Genomic DNA, 17,930 nt, shown 5'->3' with positions numbered 1-17,930 from the left:
ACTGACACTTAGACTATAACAGATTCTTCCTGACAAACTTAGGAAATCTCGAAATCAAAAAATTAATGTGATATTAATGAACGATAATTTTAACAATGTTGGGGGCACTCCGCTGAAAGCAGTAGGCTGTTAATCTTCGGAGGTAATGTCTGAAGCAGTTATGGTGGTAATGTCCGAGCTTTATGAAGTGAGTTTCGTTTGAGTTTGTCAAGTGGAAGACTTTCTGACACTTGAATCCTTTAATTAAGGGTATTCCACTAAAGTAATAGGTAATGTTAAGTTCCCTAACTTTATGAATACGAGTACATTCAGATCATGACACTAGTCTCTATGTGTCGAGATGAATCTCCCAACAAAATCTAAAGCGTGAACATCAGGTTTAACAAAGTATAATTTAAAGAAAAGTAGTGAGGCCTGAAATAAACGTGGATTTGAAATTAAATTTTGATGAAATATGGACTTAGGGAGTCAGGAAACATCTGTTATAGTTGACTACACAAAAACACTCAAAGGTTTTGTTTTTAGATCGATATTTCGGCACTATCTCTGCTTACGGAGTCTATAAAACTTGAACAAATAGAAGATTCGTGAGAACTGAAATAGAAATGCTCTCTAAAGGGTCTTACAGTGTTATGCATCAGTTGCGCTATTTTATTCATATCCTATTTGAAAATCATGAAAATCAAAACCCAAATCTCATTGCCTTCTCATATCACCCATGGATCTTGACACTTGTCAAATGGCTATAACTTTTGAAAACTTGTGTGATTCGTTTATTTGATATTCAATGAATGATACTTTTCTTCAATTTCTGTGACATCATTTTTATACCAAACATTTAAAAAAAAGATATATCTCAGAAGAGACGTAGTTTCTCAAAAAATTGGTTGAAGGACCTGAAACGATATGGGGCATCTCCAGGTTTCCAATCTCTTCTTTGTCCACCACCCGTGCCTCCTGACGTGGTTCCTATCAAAATAGAGCTTGACGTTGCGAAGAAGAAGGTAGTGTTACAATCCCTGGCCAGACGTGATACTAGATCGAATGAACAAAAAATAATCATCCTAACCAATCATTTTAAAGTGAGTATAAGCAATACAGATGGTTGTTGTATCCAGCACAATGTCCCTCTTTACTATGAAGATGGTCGTCCAGTAAGGTGCAAGAGACCTACATCAATGAGTTGGTCGGAAAGAGTTTAGCTCATGATGATGATAAATTCATTCAATATCGGGTCCCTCTTGAGGCATGAGTTTACTGTTGTACTTGTGGATTTTATATAAAAGAAAAACAACAGGAATGCAAGCTCTGATGATAATGACAACCCAAATGAGTGTGAAACAAAGAGAGCGAGAAGCTTATAACTCAACGACGTTTAGAGTAAAGATAATCTTTGTTGCCAAAATGTAAGAAATTTTAAGTACTCTATAAGTACAAGAAGTTGAGAACTTACAAGAAGCAATGAGGGTGCTTCATATAATTTCAAGGCAGTAGTCTTCTTGTTTGCCAGTTTTTTCCATGACAAACAGAGTAATTTTACAAATACTAGAGGAGGCAGCCTTGGCTATAGATGTTGTCGTTTGAGCTTCCAAGCCATGTAAGGAAGCCTTTCACTAGATATTGATGTGTTAACTACGATGATGATTCAACTAGTTCCAGTAGTTGATCATCAACTGAAATGAAAAAGAGTTTTACTCCCTCGAGTAAACAAAGGCTAAAAGAACGCTTAGTAATCTCCTAATTAAAATTGATCTATACAATCAATAGTGCAAGATCACTAGATTGAGATAACAAATGGATAAATGTCAGATATTTTCCATAAAGCCATCAGTGTTGGGCCATGATCGATTCAATGACAAGACAATAGACAAAGAATGAGACTCTGTCCAAGAAATAAAGCAAGAACTAATTCATTGTGCATACATCTTGGACATACTTAAGAGAATCACATTTATCATTTTTCACATACATAATTTTTGTAACTTTAGATTCAAGTTTCAACTTTCTGACGAAGGATATCGATTCAAAAGTCTCTTCAAAAAATGATGGTGGATGCTAAACTCAGCGGAGATGAGCTACGCCTCAACCAAATTGACTTATAGAAAGATCGATGGATCTTAGAATCAACCTCAAATTGGGTTAGAGAGCCTATTTATACGAGTTCAAGAGCTGATTCAAAACGAATTCAGTTTAGCTTAACTCAACGGTGAGTGGTTAACTTCCAGTAAAAGTTTTCAAGCCATATTTCAACTCCACGACCGATGATATCCGGCTGACAGACTACCTCAATTGGCTTTCTCGTAAAGAGGAGTCACTCGAAGAACATTTCACATGACTTTCCCGTGAAGGAGGTCATCCAAAGATTATCTCACCTGGTTTAGACCCGTGAAGGGGAACCACTTGAAGAATATACCACTTGGCTTTCCCATGAAAGGGAGTCATCTAAAGAATTATGACCGGTTTAGACATGTGAAGGAGAGCCATCATTTACTTAAAGGAATTGTACGTAGCATAGCTTAAGTCGAGAAAAGTTATCTGCAATAAAAACTATCGAGTTCGATTCCATTCTCGAGGGTGTATCAACCGCATGGTAGCAACGAGGAACTACTTTTCGATTGAAGTTTAAACCGAGGTCTTTAACTCAAAAAGAATACCTAGGTTGGTTGTGATTTAGTAATAAGGAACTATCTCCCAGCTGAATTTACTGCATAGCTCAAGGCAAGAAGGGATATCTGTCAACGAAAACTTTCGAGTTTGATTTCATTCAGCTCGATGGCATATCAGCCGTATGGTAGCAACGAGGAATTACTTTTTGGTTGAAGCTTAAACAGAGGTCTTTAAGTTAAGAAGAAGACCAAGGTTGGCTGCGATTTAGCAACAAAGAACTATCTCCCAGTCGTATTTACAATATAGCTCAAGGCGAGAAGGACTATCTGTCAACGAAAACTTTCAAGTTCGATTCCATTCAGCTCGGTGGCATATCAGCCACATAGTAGCAGCGAGGAACTACTTTTCGCTTGAAGTTTAAACTGAGGTCTTTAAGGCAAGAAGAAGACCTAGGTTGGTTGCGATTTAGCAACAAGGAACTATCTCCCAGCCAAATTTACTATATAACTTAAGGCGAGAAGGGCTATCTGTCAACGTAAACTTTGGAGTTCGATTACGTTCAGTTCGAAGGCATATCAACCACATAGTAGCAACAAAGAACTACTTTTCGGTAGAATTTTTACACCAAGGTCTTTAAGTCGAGAAGAAGACCAAGGTTGACTATGATTTGGCAACAAGAAGCCACTTTTCGATTCAAATTTTGAACTACGATTTCAACTTCAAAACGAAGGATATCGTGTTCAAAGATATCTCAAGAGTCACCCGCAGTATGACTCAACAACATGGAGCTGTCCTCTTTTTATTCTCAACTCCAAAGCAGAGAGTAGTTGATAAAGATTCAACGACAAGATTGAGTTGGATTTCAGAAGTCAACAACCCTCACAGGAACATGCTTGTTTCCAAGCCCATATGCACCGAACAAAAATTGTGTTTTTTTGTCTTTGCCCCATTTTCGTTGTACAATAATGGGCAAAGAGGGATAGCTGTAGTCACTCATTTTCATCCGGGGTTTTATTTAGTATATATAACATATATAATATATAGTTTTGAAACATTTTTTCAAAAATATATATAATATATAGTTTTTGAAACATTTTTTGAAAATATATATAATATATAGTTTTGGAAAACATTTTTCAAAAACATATATAATATATAGTTTTGGAAAATATTTCTTTAAAATATATATAATATATAGTTTTGGAAACATTTTTGAAAATATATACAATATATAGTTTTGAAAACATTGTTTTTTAAAAACATTTTGAAAGCATATATAATATATAGTTTTTTAAAAAAATAATTTTTAAACCATATAATATATAATTTTGAAAATGTTTTTGAAAAAAAAAATATAATATAGTTTTTAAAACATATAGTATATATTGTTTTCTAAAAAAATGATTTTTTTGAAACATATAATTTTTGAAAACACGTTTTATATAGTTTTTATTATTATATTATATTTATTTATTTATTTATTATTTTTAATCTTATTTTCCTTTTTTTTTATTTCTTAGGCCCAAAAGAGTCCAAAACTGAGTCCAGCAGAAGCCCATTAGGGTAAGGAGCCTGACCCAGCCCTAACTCGATTAGAGTTTTACATTTAGCTACAGCGTCACACAGACAGGAGTCATACGATCAAAACACAAATGAACGACCAAGATTGAAGTAAATCAAGGGTTGTAAAACCCTAAAAAGATGCATGGTTGCACAGTCAGATCTGGATCGTTGGATCTGGCCCAATACAACGGTCATGCAACAATCACAACCAAGGTCCCAGTTAAAGAGAACCGGCCTAATGAGAAAACCGGGACTACACCATCCCGGGATTCTCGGCCACGTGAACGACAGTAAACCCGAATAAGTTGGAAACGAGGGGAACAACCCCTTTAAGATCGGTAACAGACCCCCGAAGGAGTCATATAAATACCTCCAGTGAGACACACCAAAGGACACGAAAAAACAACAACGATCAGAGCCACAAAATTGTTAAAAATAGCCCAAGTAAACCAAGCAACAGAGCCAAACACCCAGCAAACATATCACGAAAAGCAACACAACAGCCAAGGATATGAAAAAACTGAAAACAGACCACAAAAATCAAAATCAAGCAAAGCATTCACATAAGTAAAAGGAATATAAAATCAACGTTAATCTTGGCTCAGGAAAGAATCGCCACCGGAAATTGAAAAGACACACGGAAAAGGTAAAATCTAACCTTCCACCTTAGATTTACACAATTTAGGTGATTTTAGGGGATTTGGGGTTCAATTTCGACATAGGGATAGTGAGAAGAACATTCTGGGTAAGGTTTTAATATTCCGGCCATCGGTGGTGGTGGCCGGAGCGGCGGAACGGTGACAGAGCTATGTTGGTGATGGGCCGACTGTTTGGCCGGGGAGAAAAGCATCGGGAGCGTTTGAAGAGAGGAAAGGGCGCAGTGTTTGTTAAATGGGTTAGAAATGAATTTTGGGTTTAAACGGGGGTATTTATAAGAATGACTGAGATGTAATGAGGAGATTTCTAAATCCTTTCCGCAGTCCTCATTGTTTTGAAGCGTAATTTGTTTTGGTCACCATTTGCAATTTTGTCCTCAAATTTATAATCTATTCAATTTAATCATTACTTATATTTTTATATTTGTGTAAATTAGCCCCCTACTTTTGGTTTTTCTCACTGCATCATCTAATTAATGTCAATTTAAGCCTTGACTCTCTTTATTCTTTCCGATACATTTAACTTTAATTTTCTTGTATGTCTTTTATTTATTTTAATATTATCAATTTCTTTTTATTTGTTTTTTTAAATCTATTTTTATTTTAACTCTAAATTTAATTCTTGTCAATTTTTATTTTATCTTATGGCCTAATTAATTTGATTTTTAGGGCAATTTTAAATTTGTTAAAGGGGTAAGTGATTCGGATCGAACTTGTAAATATAATTTAACTTTTAATTTTCACAATTAAGACAACTGATAAGTTAAATTAGTATCGAAAGGGTAGTACAAGGGTGCTAATCCATACATACTACAATTTATTTAAAATGAGTAGTTGAAGTAATTAAGTCGCATCACAAACTATAAATAGTAATAATTAAAAAAAGGATTGAAATCCAGCTAATATTTTAATCACAACTGGTAACGGATAAAAACAGGCAAATTAATTGGCTCTGCAAATGTGTGATTTGCCTGGAAGATTCATGACTCCCATATTTTTCTGGCAAAGAAGCAAATGTTACTTGACAACAAGATTCATGTCTGGAAGTTTCCAACTAAGAACAATAAATTAGACAAAAAGAGAGGCTTTTCTTGTTGCAAGAAATTAATGAGCAAAATGTGGCATAACTACGGAGATTGGTTCAAGTAGTAAGCAGTTATCGTTTAAATATATCTCAAGTTCAAATCTTTATGCATATAAAAAATTCTCATTAAGAAACTCACCCACCAAAATCAAGTGTACGACCCAAGTCTGTTCGAATTAATCATTGCAAAATCTTGAGAACCAAGGAGGCAACTAAAAAATTTCACATAACCTACCAGTTTAAAATTTTCTATTTAATGGAATTAATTGTATCACATGTCCTCAAAGAAGGATCATCATTTTAAATTGGTACCTAAACTTTAAAATTTTCCAATTTCATCCCTAAACTATGACTTTAATTCTGAATTATTCCTTTAACTTTTGAACATTTCAATTTCATCCCCAAACTACTACCTTCATTCTAAATTGGTCTCCCAAACTTTTTGAACATTTTAACTTCATCCCAAACTATATGTATATACTAATCATATCCCTTGTTAGTAAAATCAGGACAATTTATATTATTATATGTTTGAAAAAACATAATTTAGGTTAAACTATGGTTGAAATTAATTACATATTTGGATGAATTTAGGGATGACATTGGAATATTCAAAAGTTTGGGGACCAATTTAAAAGAAAGTCATATTTTAGGGATGGAATTAGAAAGTTCAAAATTTTAAGGACTAATTTAGAATGAGAATAATAGTTTGTGATGAAATTGGAATATTTAAAAGTTTAAGGATCAAATTAAAATTAAAGTTATAGTTTGAGGACATATGATACAATTAAAATGAAACTTTGTAACTTTTGTTATTTTAACCCTTAAATATTTTTATGTCTTTTTTTTATTCTTAAAAGAAAAAAAAACTGGCCAAACTAAACATAAAATGTGTCAGAAATATTTCAAAATTTTGAATTTTTTATAAAAATTTTGTGTTTTAAATTTTTACATTTTTTTAATAATGTTTTATATATTTCCATTTTTTTAAATTTTCTTAAAACTTATATTCTATTTTTACAAATATTATAATATTTATACTATTTTACAACTTTTTTTTACACATTTTAGAATATTTTTTATGATTTTTTATAGTTTTAATTTGTTTTATATTTTAAAAATTTGATAATATTTTTAATTTTAATAATGATAAAATGATTAACAGTAATATTGATAAAAAGATAAAATAAATTACATAGCATAAGGACTTCATCTAGGGATGGGCATGGGACTCGAACCCGACATGTTTCGATCCGACCCCATCGGGTCTGGTTTTTTTAGTTTGGGTTCGGGTCGGGTCGGGTCAATTTTTTTAAGGTTGTGTTCGGGTTGGGTCGGATTCGGGTTTAGGGTGAAAAATATCTGACTTGACCTGATAAAAATATAATTTACCTTATATATTTAGAAATAATTACAATAATATCCTTCTATATATTATTTTTTCCAATTAAATCACTATTTTTATTGAATAAAAATGTTTTTTTATTATTTCAGGTCGGGTCGGATCAGGTCAGATCATATTTTATTTCAAAAAAACGGGTCGGGTTCGGGTCAGATAGAGGGTATATATTGTGAAGGAGTAGTTGTTCTCGGATAGGGTCAGGTGGACCAAAAATTCGACTCATGCCCATCCCTAACTCCATCACTTTTTCTATCAGATTTAGTTATTTTAACAAAAAAAAGTAAAAAAAAAAAAATTGAAGGGACACAAAATTACAAAATTTAAATGATAAAATATTATTTGCATTAAAAAATGATAAAATCATGTTAAAATCTTGTGTAAAAAATGATACATAATCAATAATATGTTAAAGAAGTGTAGTAACGAACATAAAATCTTATGTTAGGAGATAAAGTTATAAAATTTTAAGGGATAAAAATAGAATATAAATAGAAAATATTAAAAAAAACTAAAATTATATGAGTATCTAAAATTTTCAGGGACCACCTCTATCAACTACGGGTGCTTATCTAGCGAGCCAATCACGAGTTGGACACTGCTCGACTCGCTCGTTAAAACATTTTGTTACTCGACTCAACTCGTTGTTTATTAAGCTTGTTAAAATTTTACTCGGCTCGTTGCTCGTTAATAAAACTTGTTACTCGACTCGATTCTTTGCTCGTTAAACTTACCAGAATTTTTACACTGTTTTTAAACTATAAGTAAAATTTTAATATTATATAGATCTTAATATAAACATAAATTAATAAATTTAAGCAAAATTTTTTATCAAAAGAGTGTATAAAAACAATTTCAAAGTCTAAACTTTAAAATAACAATCCATAAACACACCAAACTAGTAAATTAATAGTAATTATTAATTAGTAATTTACCATCTTTCTTAATTAGCAAATTAGTAATTATTATTTAAATTTTCTTTTTTTAATGAAATAATTTTTTAAGGTAACTACTAAAAAATTATAAAAAGAATTAAGGAACTACTTGCAAACTTATAGAATTGAGTTGGACCTTATTCGATTCAACTCGATAAAATCTCGAGTCGAATTCAAGTCGAGTTAATACAAATCGAGTATTGATCAAATTCTGATCGAATCAAATTCTAGCAGCTCGAACTTATCAACTCATTAAACACTCCTACTATAACCCTTCGGTCTATCCTCAAAAACAGATCATCCATATAAACAGTATTTTTTCGTCTTATTAAAATTAAAATTAAGTGTAGTATGATATATTTTTAAAGCACGTTTTATATTGCACATATTTTAATTAATGCTTTTATCCAAATTCGTTAGATCTAAAAATAATTCACTTAACACTTAATTATATTATAAATTTTTGTATTGATTTCTTAAAGCAAGCCGAAGCCATTTTTCTGAAAATTCAATTTTATTAATATTTGTAACCATAAAATTTTGCGGTGCGGGTATTGTTTAGGGATGTCAACGAACATAACGTCTGACATATCGTTGGTGAATAGTTTATATAATATTTGTTTATAATCTTTTATTAAATTAAATAATTAAGTATGAACAAAAAAATTATGTTCATTTAAGAAACAAAGGAACACGAATATAAGTATATTTGGTTCGTTTATGTTCACTAAAAAACTTGTTTATTGAATTGTTTATTAACTCGTTTATAAGATCGTTTACTCATTTTCATTTTCATTTTTTTATTTTTTATTTTAAATATTAGTGATACTAACTAAATTGAACATATGATAAATTTTAGAGTTCAAATTGTGAAACCTAAGAAATTTAAAGACTAATATATTATTTTCACTATTTTTCTTTAGCTTGTGAATAAAATGGTAATAAGATAGTGTTTTACCTAGCATTAAACAAACATATACGTTAAATGAATATGTTTGTGAACGTTAAATGAGTATGTTCGCAAATGTAAAAGTGCGAACACAAATATCTTATAAATAAATAAACAAACACGATAATAAAAATTAAAATAAATACAAATCGAATAAGAACATTGTTGACTAGTAAAGTAACCAATAACCGTAGAAGGTGGAAGAAAGGTGGTCCCAATGGTGATTCCGGTAGTTTTGAGGGTGTTGGTCTTGTTTTTTGTGGTGAAGAAGTGTTTGTGCCCCGTTCTCTATTGCATGTCTATTTATTATATCCTACACAAGTGTCACTAAGGAATTATAGTGGCATTGGCATTGATTGAACGTCATAGAAAGTGATAATTTAGATTAAGAGACCATGTGTATCAACATGTGGATGCTAATGATGTGACGTGAGATGTGTTTGCAAGGGTAATAGATTATCAACACGTGGTTACTTGTATGGTACGATCCGCATGCTTGAAGGTTCTTATAAATATTATGTTCACATATCTGGAGTTTGCAGTACTAGAGGTTTGCAGATAACAACAAACAATTTCATAAAAAGAAAATAACCTCAGTGATCGAAAATTCTTTATAATATACGATTTTGACCAACTTTTTTTCGATTTGTCAAAATGACCAACAAAATCGCAATTCGATCTCTAAATTGCAACGCGATCTCCAGTATCGCAAATCAGTTTCAAGATTCGCAACGCGATTTTGACTATCGCATTGCGATTTTCCAAATTCGCGTTGCGATTTTTGAAAATCGCAATGCGAATATGTAAATCGCAACGCGATAATACATAATCGCAACGCGATAATACATAATCACAACGCGATTCTGACTATCGCGTTGCGATAATACAAAATCGTAATGCGATTTTCAAAGCGCCATTATTGCAACGCGTATTTTATTTTCAAATTCCAAACACGAATATTAATACATCCCGTAATCGCAACTCTTAACCTAAAACCCCTAAATCATAACTCAGTCCCATCTCCATTCTCACTCTCTACGACGACATCCGTCCCCATCTCCGACGAAATCCATCCCCATCTCCGACGAAATCCGTCCTCATCTCTGGCGAAATCCATCTATCTCCATCTCTCAGAGCCACCCTCACAATCATTCACGATCAGAAATGGAAAATCAACCAAATCAACCATCGAGGGTTATTTTTTTAATTATTTTTAAAGAAAATAACCTCAGTGACCGAAAATTCCTTATAATATACGATTTTGACAAACTTTTTTTCGATTTGCCAAAATGACCAACAAAATCGCAACGCGATCTCTAAATCGCAACGCGATCTTCAGTATCGCAAATCAGTTTCCAGATTCGCAACGCGATTTTGACTATCGCATTGCGATTCAGACTATCGCATTGCGATTCAGACTATCGCAACGCGATTCTGACTGTCGCAACGCTGAATTTCAAATTTGCAACAGGTTTTAGTTTCGCAACACAAATGTTTTGGGTATATAACTACGCAGCAGCAACAACTCATAACCTAAATCCCTAAATTGCAACTCATTCCATCTCCATCTATCACTCTCTCCGACGACATCCGTTCCTATATCCAACGACATCCTTCCCTATCCGGCAACAGGTTTTAGTTTTGCAGCTCGTTTGTTTAGTAAATTAATTTACAATAATGAAATCATCTAATGTTGATCATGTTTGGATAGATTTATGTTTTAGAGGGTCATGAGAGAATGTTCATGATGTTTTACAATATATGCCTTTACCCATGAATCTTCATCTAAAACTGTCATTAAAGAGTTAACTTATGAAACTCTAATGTTACGTGTTGCAAATAAATTGAATTTAGAGCCCTTAAGTGGATTTAGGCTATCTTATCAGAGAAAAGGTAAAGTTTATTTGTTAACCGCCAATGAAGATGTTGAACGATTCATTGCTTACATTAGTGTTTCGCAAGATGATGTTACATTTGTATGTTGTTGAACCTAGAAGTAGTGAAGTTGGGTCAGTAGAGGGTAATAATCAACTAAGTTTTTCAACTCCAGTTTATGGTGCTCAAAATTTAATGGTTCCACCACAATTTCATCACCAAGCAAATTTTGTTTCACCACATTTCCAATACCAAACACAATCTCAAAACCCACAACCTTTCCCTAATCCAAATCCCAATCAACTTTCAGCACCAAATTCCGGTTTTCGTATTGACCAGTTAGACGATGATGAGCCAACAGAAAAAATTGTGAGTACTAGTCAGTATTCGAAATTTGATCTTGGTCAATACCCGGACTTTGATCTTGTTCAATACTCAGATTTTGATGATGTTTCAGAAGAAGAAACAGACCCTGCGTGTAATGATTTTGATATTGGTCAATACCCGAATTTTGATGATGAAACAACCGCTGCCGAGGAAGATATTGTTGATGATAATGAGGAGGAAGTTACGACTGTGAATGAACATGTTGAACATCCATTCTGTAATTCATATAACCCTGAAGAAGAAAAAGAAGAAGAAGAAATCCCCAAAGAAAAGTCCCCAAACAAAATACCACGGGAGTATAACTAGAATATGTCAGAATTACTTCAGATACCGGAAGAAGAGTTGGTAAAGACAGCAGTTGATTGTTACACAAAAATTATTCGTATCAAGAAAGATGATTGTTTTGATACAAAGGAAGACTTGAAGATAACTTTGTATACAAAATGTGTGGAAGATGGCTATCAACTAAAAGTTAACAAATCAAGCAAAGATCGTTTCGAAACAAGGTGTATGATTGACAAAAACTGTACGTGGCGTATGATTACAAAGATGATAAAAGATTGCGAAATATTTCAAGTTAGGACTTTTATTGATAAACATACATGTTCAAGAACCCAAGTTTTTCATCACCATAGACAGACAAACAAAAAAGTGTTGGGTGGTTTTCTGGCTGAGTTAATGTTTTTGAATGGCAGGGTATATCGGGGACATGAAATTATGACTGACATGAATGCTCGGTTCAAGATTAGTATCTCATATTCTCAAGCTTGGAGAGCCAAATGTTATGCCTTGGAATTGTTGAGGGGGTCGCCAGAAGCATTGTTTGCCCAACTGTCGGCTTATTGTCACAATTTAAAGCTAAAAAATCCTAGGTCGGTAACTCATATCAAAACAGATAGAGATTGACGCTTTGAGTTGCTGTTTATCGCCATTGGTGCTGCGGTTAGTAAATCAATATAATTTTGTTGACTCATTTTTGTTAGTTACATGCATTTCACATTTAAATGATTATATTTCTTGTGTATATGATTTTGTAGATTCGTTCGTTTATTACTTGCATGCGTCCAGTTATTATAGTTGACGAAGCATATTTAAAAGGTCGATACCTTAGAGTAAACTTATTAGCAGTAGCCATGGATGCTAACAATGGGATACTGCCAATATCTTACGGGGTTGGCAAATCTGAAACCTATGATTCATGGACATAGTTTATGGGGCATCTTAGGGATTACATAGGTCCTATTAGCAATCTGACAATCATATCCAATAGGGCAAACTCAATTGACAACGTTGTTAGAAGGTGTTTCCCATATTCTTTTCATGGACTTTGTGGTGTTCATTTGTATAGAAATCTAAAATCAAGGTCTGCTGGTATAAAAAATCACAAATGGATATACTGGAAGACTGTAAAAGCTTATCGGGAAGTGGATTTTAATAAGCATATAAATTGTTTAAGACGTGTTTTGCCTCAGTGTGCTCAAACACTAGAAGATGTCGGGTTTGAAAGATGGTCAAGAGTACATCAACTTGGAGCAAGATATGGTTTCATGACGTCTAATAGTGCAGAATCAATCAACGCTCTAAGTCTTCATTCCCGGAAATTACCCATTACTATGTTAATGGAGTTTTTTCGAGCCTCTATTCAACAGTGGTACTACAAGAAAAGAAACCATGCAGGTATTATTTCTTTAAATTCGTAACTTATCATGTATTTTACTAAGTATTATTTATTTAAATTTACAGGAACATTGGAACATCGAGTTACACCATGGACTGAAAAAAAGATAACGAAACGTGTTGTGAAGTCAACGTCATGGAGAGTTGAACCATGTTCAAACACTTTGTTTGAAGTACTGGATAATAACTTAAATGGTCTTGTCGATCTAAATGAAAAGACATGTAGTTGTATGAAATGGCAAACATCTGGTTATCCGTATGGCCATGTTATAAAAGTTTCTCTTCATCTAAACCAAGATGATTCAAGCGCATACGCTATGGATTGCTACACTACAGAAGTATATCTACAGACTTATGCCGAGATTATCTACCCTATTCCACATCATTCTGAGTGGGACATACCAGATGACTTACAATCAGTTTTGCCACCAGCCATGGACAGAAGGCTACCTGGCCGACCAAAAAGTCACGATCGTATACCGTCTAAGGGTGAAGAGAAGAAGAGATCGACATGTAGTCGGTGCAAGGAAAGTGGTCATACAAGGTTGACATGTGGATCACCAGTGCCATCACAATCATCTTTTCCTCTACCAAAATATGGATCCTCATCAAAATCCAAAGCTCATATGGTATCAGGAAAAAGGCAATCAAAATCGCAATCAAAATCAAAATCCCAATCACAACCCGGCTTCACCTTTTGGGACTATTAACTTAGGTGATTTTTAAATGCAAACGTTGTATTATGTGTATTTTATGTGTAAACTTTTAATATTTTCAGTTAGGCATGTATTAGTAACTTGAGTTTGAACATTGCTATGATCTGTTCAGTTGTTATCAATTATTACACATTCATTTGAATATCGCAACACGAATTTGACTATTATGTGTATTTTATGTGTAAATTTTTAACATTTTCAGTTAGGCATGTATTAGTAACTTGAGTTTGAACATTGTTATGATCTGTTCAGTTGTTATCACCTATTACACATTCATTTGAATATCGCAACGTGAATTTGACTATCGCAACGCAAAAATCGCAACGCGAATATGACTATCGCAACGCAAAAAATCGCAACGCGAATTTGACTATCGCAACGGGAATTTGACTATCGCAACGAGAAAATCGCAAAGCGTATTAGACTATCACAACGTGAATTGACTTTCACGCGATTTTGGCTTTCGTATTGTGATTTTGACTTTCGCATTGCGATTTTGAGTTTAGCGTTGCGAAAGTGTACCTTCAACAGGTCTTTTGCCTTCAATATGTTGCAGATTGAAATCAACAAATCAACTTTTACATTTCAATCAATTAAACAAGCACAAATAAGAATTATTTACACATCAATTAAACAAATCAATCAACTTTTACAAATCAATTAAACAAGCAAAAAATGCTAATAATTCTTATTTTCCTCATCAATTAAACAAATCAGACTTTTAAGAATCAATTAAACAATAAAAAAAGTGTACCCCAGATAGTTGTTTATGCACCCATACATCAATTTCACGCAGCTCACTTCAGGATTAACCTGCAGAAACCAAACATTTGCTCAAACAACACTTTCTACACATCTAAAACCAACAAACAACAAATTATTATTGAATTCTAGGTACTTAACAACACTTGCATTTGACTTACAAATTGTTTATGAACACTTTGATAACGCGGATGCAGGTAGGCAGTGTCTCGCATATATCGCTCTAGCCATAAAATACCCAAACCACAAGCCTACTGCACCTCTATCTCTATCGGTGGGAGGTAGAAACTGTGTACTTCCTGTCGTCAAACGCTCCAAGCACATGCATACGAGAGGACCACAATCCCCTCTGGCTTCCTACATTTGTTGTGGCGCGGTCTCGTCTCTGATAACTGTAACATTGAACTTCTTTGGCTTCTTGTTTCCAGAATAAGTCCAATAATTAATCGCATCCAAGAATTTAGCCAAATGAGAGCTCCATCCCTTAATAATATCTCTCAAATCAGACAATGATCTGTAATTTATCATGTTGTCATATACTATTGTCTTCAGGGATGGGAGCTGAAGCTCGACGAGAAGCCAATGAGTATGTTCCAAAACAGGGATAAACACCTGCAATCATAAGTAATAATTCAAATTGCGCACTTATTTATGAACACCTTTAAAATATTTAAAAATAAATACTAACCTTATCGACCTCCCACCATGCAGGATAAAGTTTAGCTTGTCCATTAGCCAACACATATGATTACTGTCATTGATTCTTCAAGTGAACTACGTGAAAAGACGTCGACATAATTGTATATCACGTTTTTTTTTATTTTTCCTCAATTTCCTTACTATTAGAAGACATGACACCCATGCATCAATATGTTGTTTTAATAAAAAAGACATATTACTGAATTACATAAATTTAAAAAACAATTAATCAAAATGAAATATAAGAAGAAATATAAGACTTACCCCCATCGAAATAGCCTTTGTCTTCAACCCCTAATAACACACCCCACCAAGACCGATCAATCAACAAATGCATATCATCGTTGAGTTTGTATATGTCAGCGTAACACCCCTGGCTCTGCTCATATAGATAAAAATCAACTGCAGTCTTAGCCCAAAGGGTATTATCCAGAATTGTTTCCGGTAGTTGTCTCCTCTCCACTTCATCTGCCGGAATGGTACTGGCCGGTAACTCATACGAAAGCCAACAGTCATCCATCATATCCGACACGTGAGGTGGTTTCTCAATAATTCGACATATTACGCCGTATGAATCGAGCTCTTGAATGGTGGGAGGGACCTCTTCAACCATGACAGGGGCCTCTTGAACAGTGGGAGAGGACTTTTGAGGGATGATAGGGGCCTCTTGAATGATAGGAGAGGCCTCTTGAACGATGATAGGTGAGTCAGGCTTCTTCTTACGGAGTCTTCGCACTATTGGGGTGAACGGAGACGTAATGGCACGTGCACGCCGTCTGATGCGTGAACCCCGTCGTACAAGAAAAACCCGACGTAAATTATCCACCTTATCGGGCCGCTAAAAATAAATTAATACATGAATCAGTAAATAAACAGACATGATATTAAACAGTGAAAACAAAGACAAATATGTTTCAAACTTGCACGATATTCACCCAAGTCATTATTCTATCATAGTTCACAAAATGCATCAGATAACATTCCGGAAGTAAGCACTTATATAAACATTTAAAATGACAGCATATAGGTTTAGTGCATGTTCAAGGACAACATAAAGAGTAGTAGTTTATTCTTGAAACTTAAATTTGCAACACTGTGAAGTTAGTATTTGTCTTTTGGTTGAAGTAATGCAATCCATTCAAGTTTCAATTTGCAGAAGAAGAATAGTTTCTGAAACTTAAAATCGTAACACGAAACTTAAAAATCGCAACGCGAAAATGACTATCGCAACGCGGAAATGACTATCGCAATGGGATAATCGCAATGCGAAATAAAAATCGCAACGAGAAACCAAAATCTCAACGCGAAACTAAATTCGCGTTGCGATTTTCATTTTCGCATTGCGATTTTTATTTCGCATTGCGATTATCCCGTTGCGATAGTCATTTCCGCGTTGCGATAGTCATTTTCGCGTTGCGATTTTTTAAGTTTCGTGTTACGATTTTAAGTTTCAGAAATTATTCTTCTTCTGCAAATTGAAACTTGAATGGATTCCATTACTTCAACCAAAAGACAAAACAAAGACAAATACTAACTTCACAGGGTTATTTTAGAACTATTTAGCAGTATTGGCAACAACCGAATGAATTTACTAAGCAATCTAAGTGAAATGGTTAATCTAAGTGAAATTACAAGTAAATCAAGTTAAATATGAAAAATCTTAAACTTACCTCGTTGCGTAGAGTATGAACCTCATTCTGCAACGATGCTACCATCTCACGCAGAGTCGCTACCTCACCATATAAAGTAGATACCTCGTCACGTCATGCACCATTGTCATCGCGTAAAGTATCGACCTCCTCACGCAAGGCATTGACCTCATCACGTAACTCCCCTAACTCATCTCGTGGAGGTGGAGAACATGGAGATAAATATCATGGCATCTTTGCCGGTCGCCTATCATGAGGTGATGGTGGAGAAGAGGCTCGATGATGTGACGGAATAGGTGATAGCTCTCGTTGTAAAGGTATATAGTATGGTCGATCAGGTGATGGCTCTGGGTGAGGTGATGGCTCTCGAAGTGGAGGCTGCTAATCATTCGTGCCATCAAAAAAATGCTTACTAGCTTGCCACCAATCAGTGGCAAGCTCAGCCTCTGTAATGGAGTGTTGGCCTCCTAACAATATAAAAGTTCAAACAAAGTTAAACGTGTACTAGTAATAACTTGTTTATATATGATATTATTTGTGTTAACTTACATCATTTATTATCGTATACCGTAGTAACTCTTCCCAAATCAACAGCCGCCGTTTCCTCTTCCAGGAAATAGCTCTAGGAATATCATTTGAAGTTTTTAATGCGTCGGGAAAAGCCTCAAATATCCAAATCTACAAAAACAATATAATACACAAACATTAGTAATTGTTAAATAATTAATTATAATTTTGGAAACATTATATAGAAATTCTTACCTTAAAGGCCCAAATAAAGCCTGACAAAGTGTATTTGGAACCATCGCCACGCAAACTTTTACGGTCATCAAAGGTAGACGACAACTTATTCCAGGTAGCTTTCCATAGATACGAACCCCACGGAAACAGGTTCCATGCATTTAGGTCCTCTACCTAATAATATTAGGTCATTAGGAATAGGTTGTCTGGCCTCTCTGCCTAAAAAGCCGA

This window comes from Hibiscus syriacus, unplaced genomic scaffold, assembly GCF_006381635.1.
Source record: "Hibiscus syriacus cultivar Baekdansim isolate YM2019G1 unplaced genomic scaffold, ASM638163v2 tig00111648_pilon, whole genome shotgun sequence".
Classification (NCBI taxonomy): domain Eukaryota; kingdom Viridiplantae; phylum Streptophyta; class Magnoliopsida; order Malvales; family Malvaceae; genus Hibiscus; species Hibiscus syriacus.
This window is presented reverse-complemented; position numbering follows the sequence as displayed.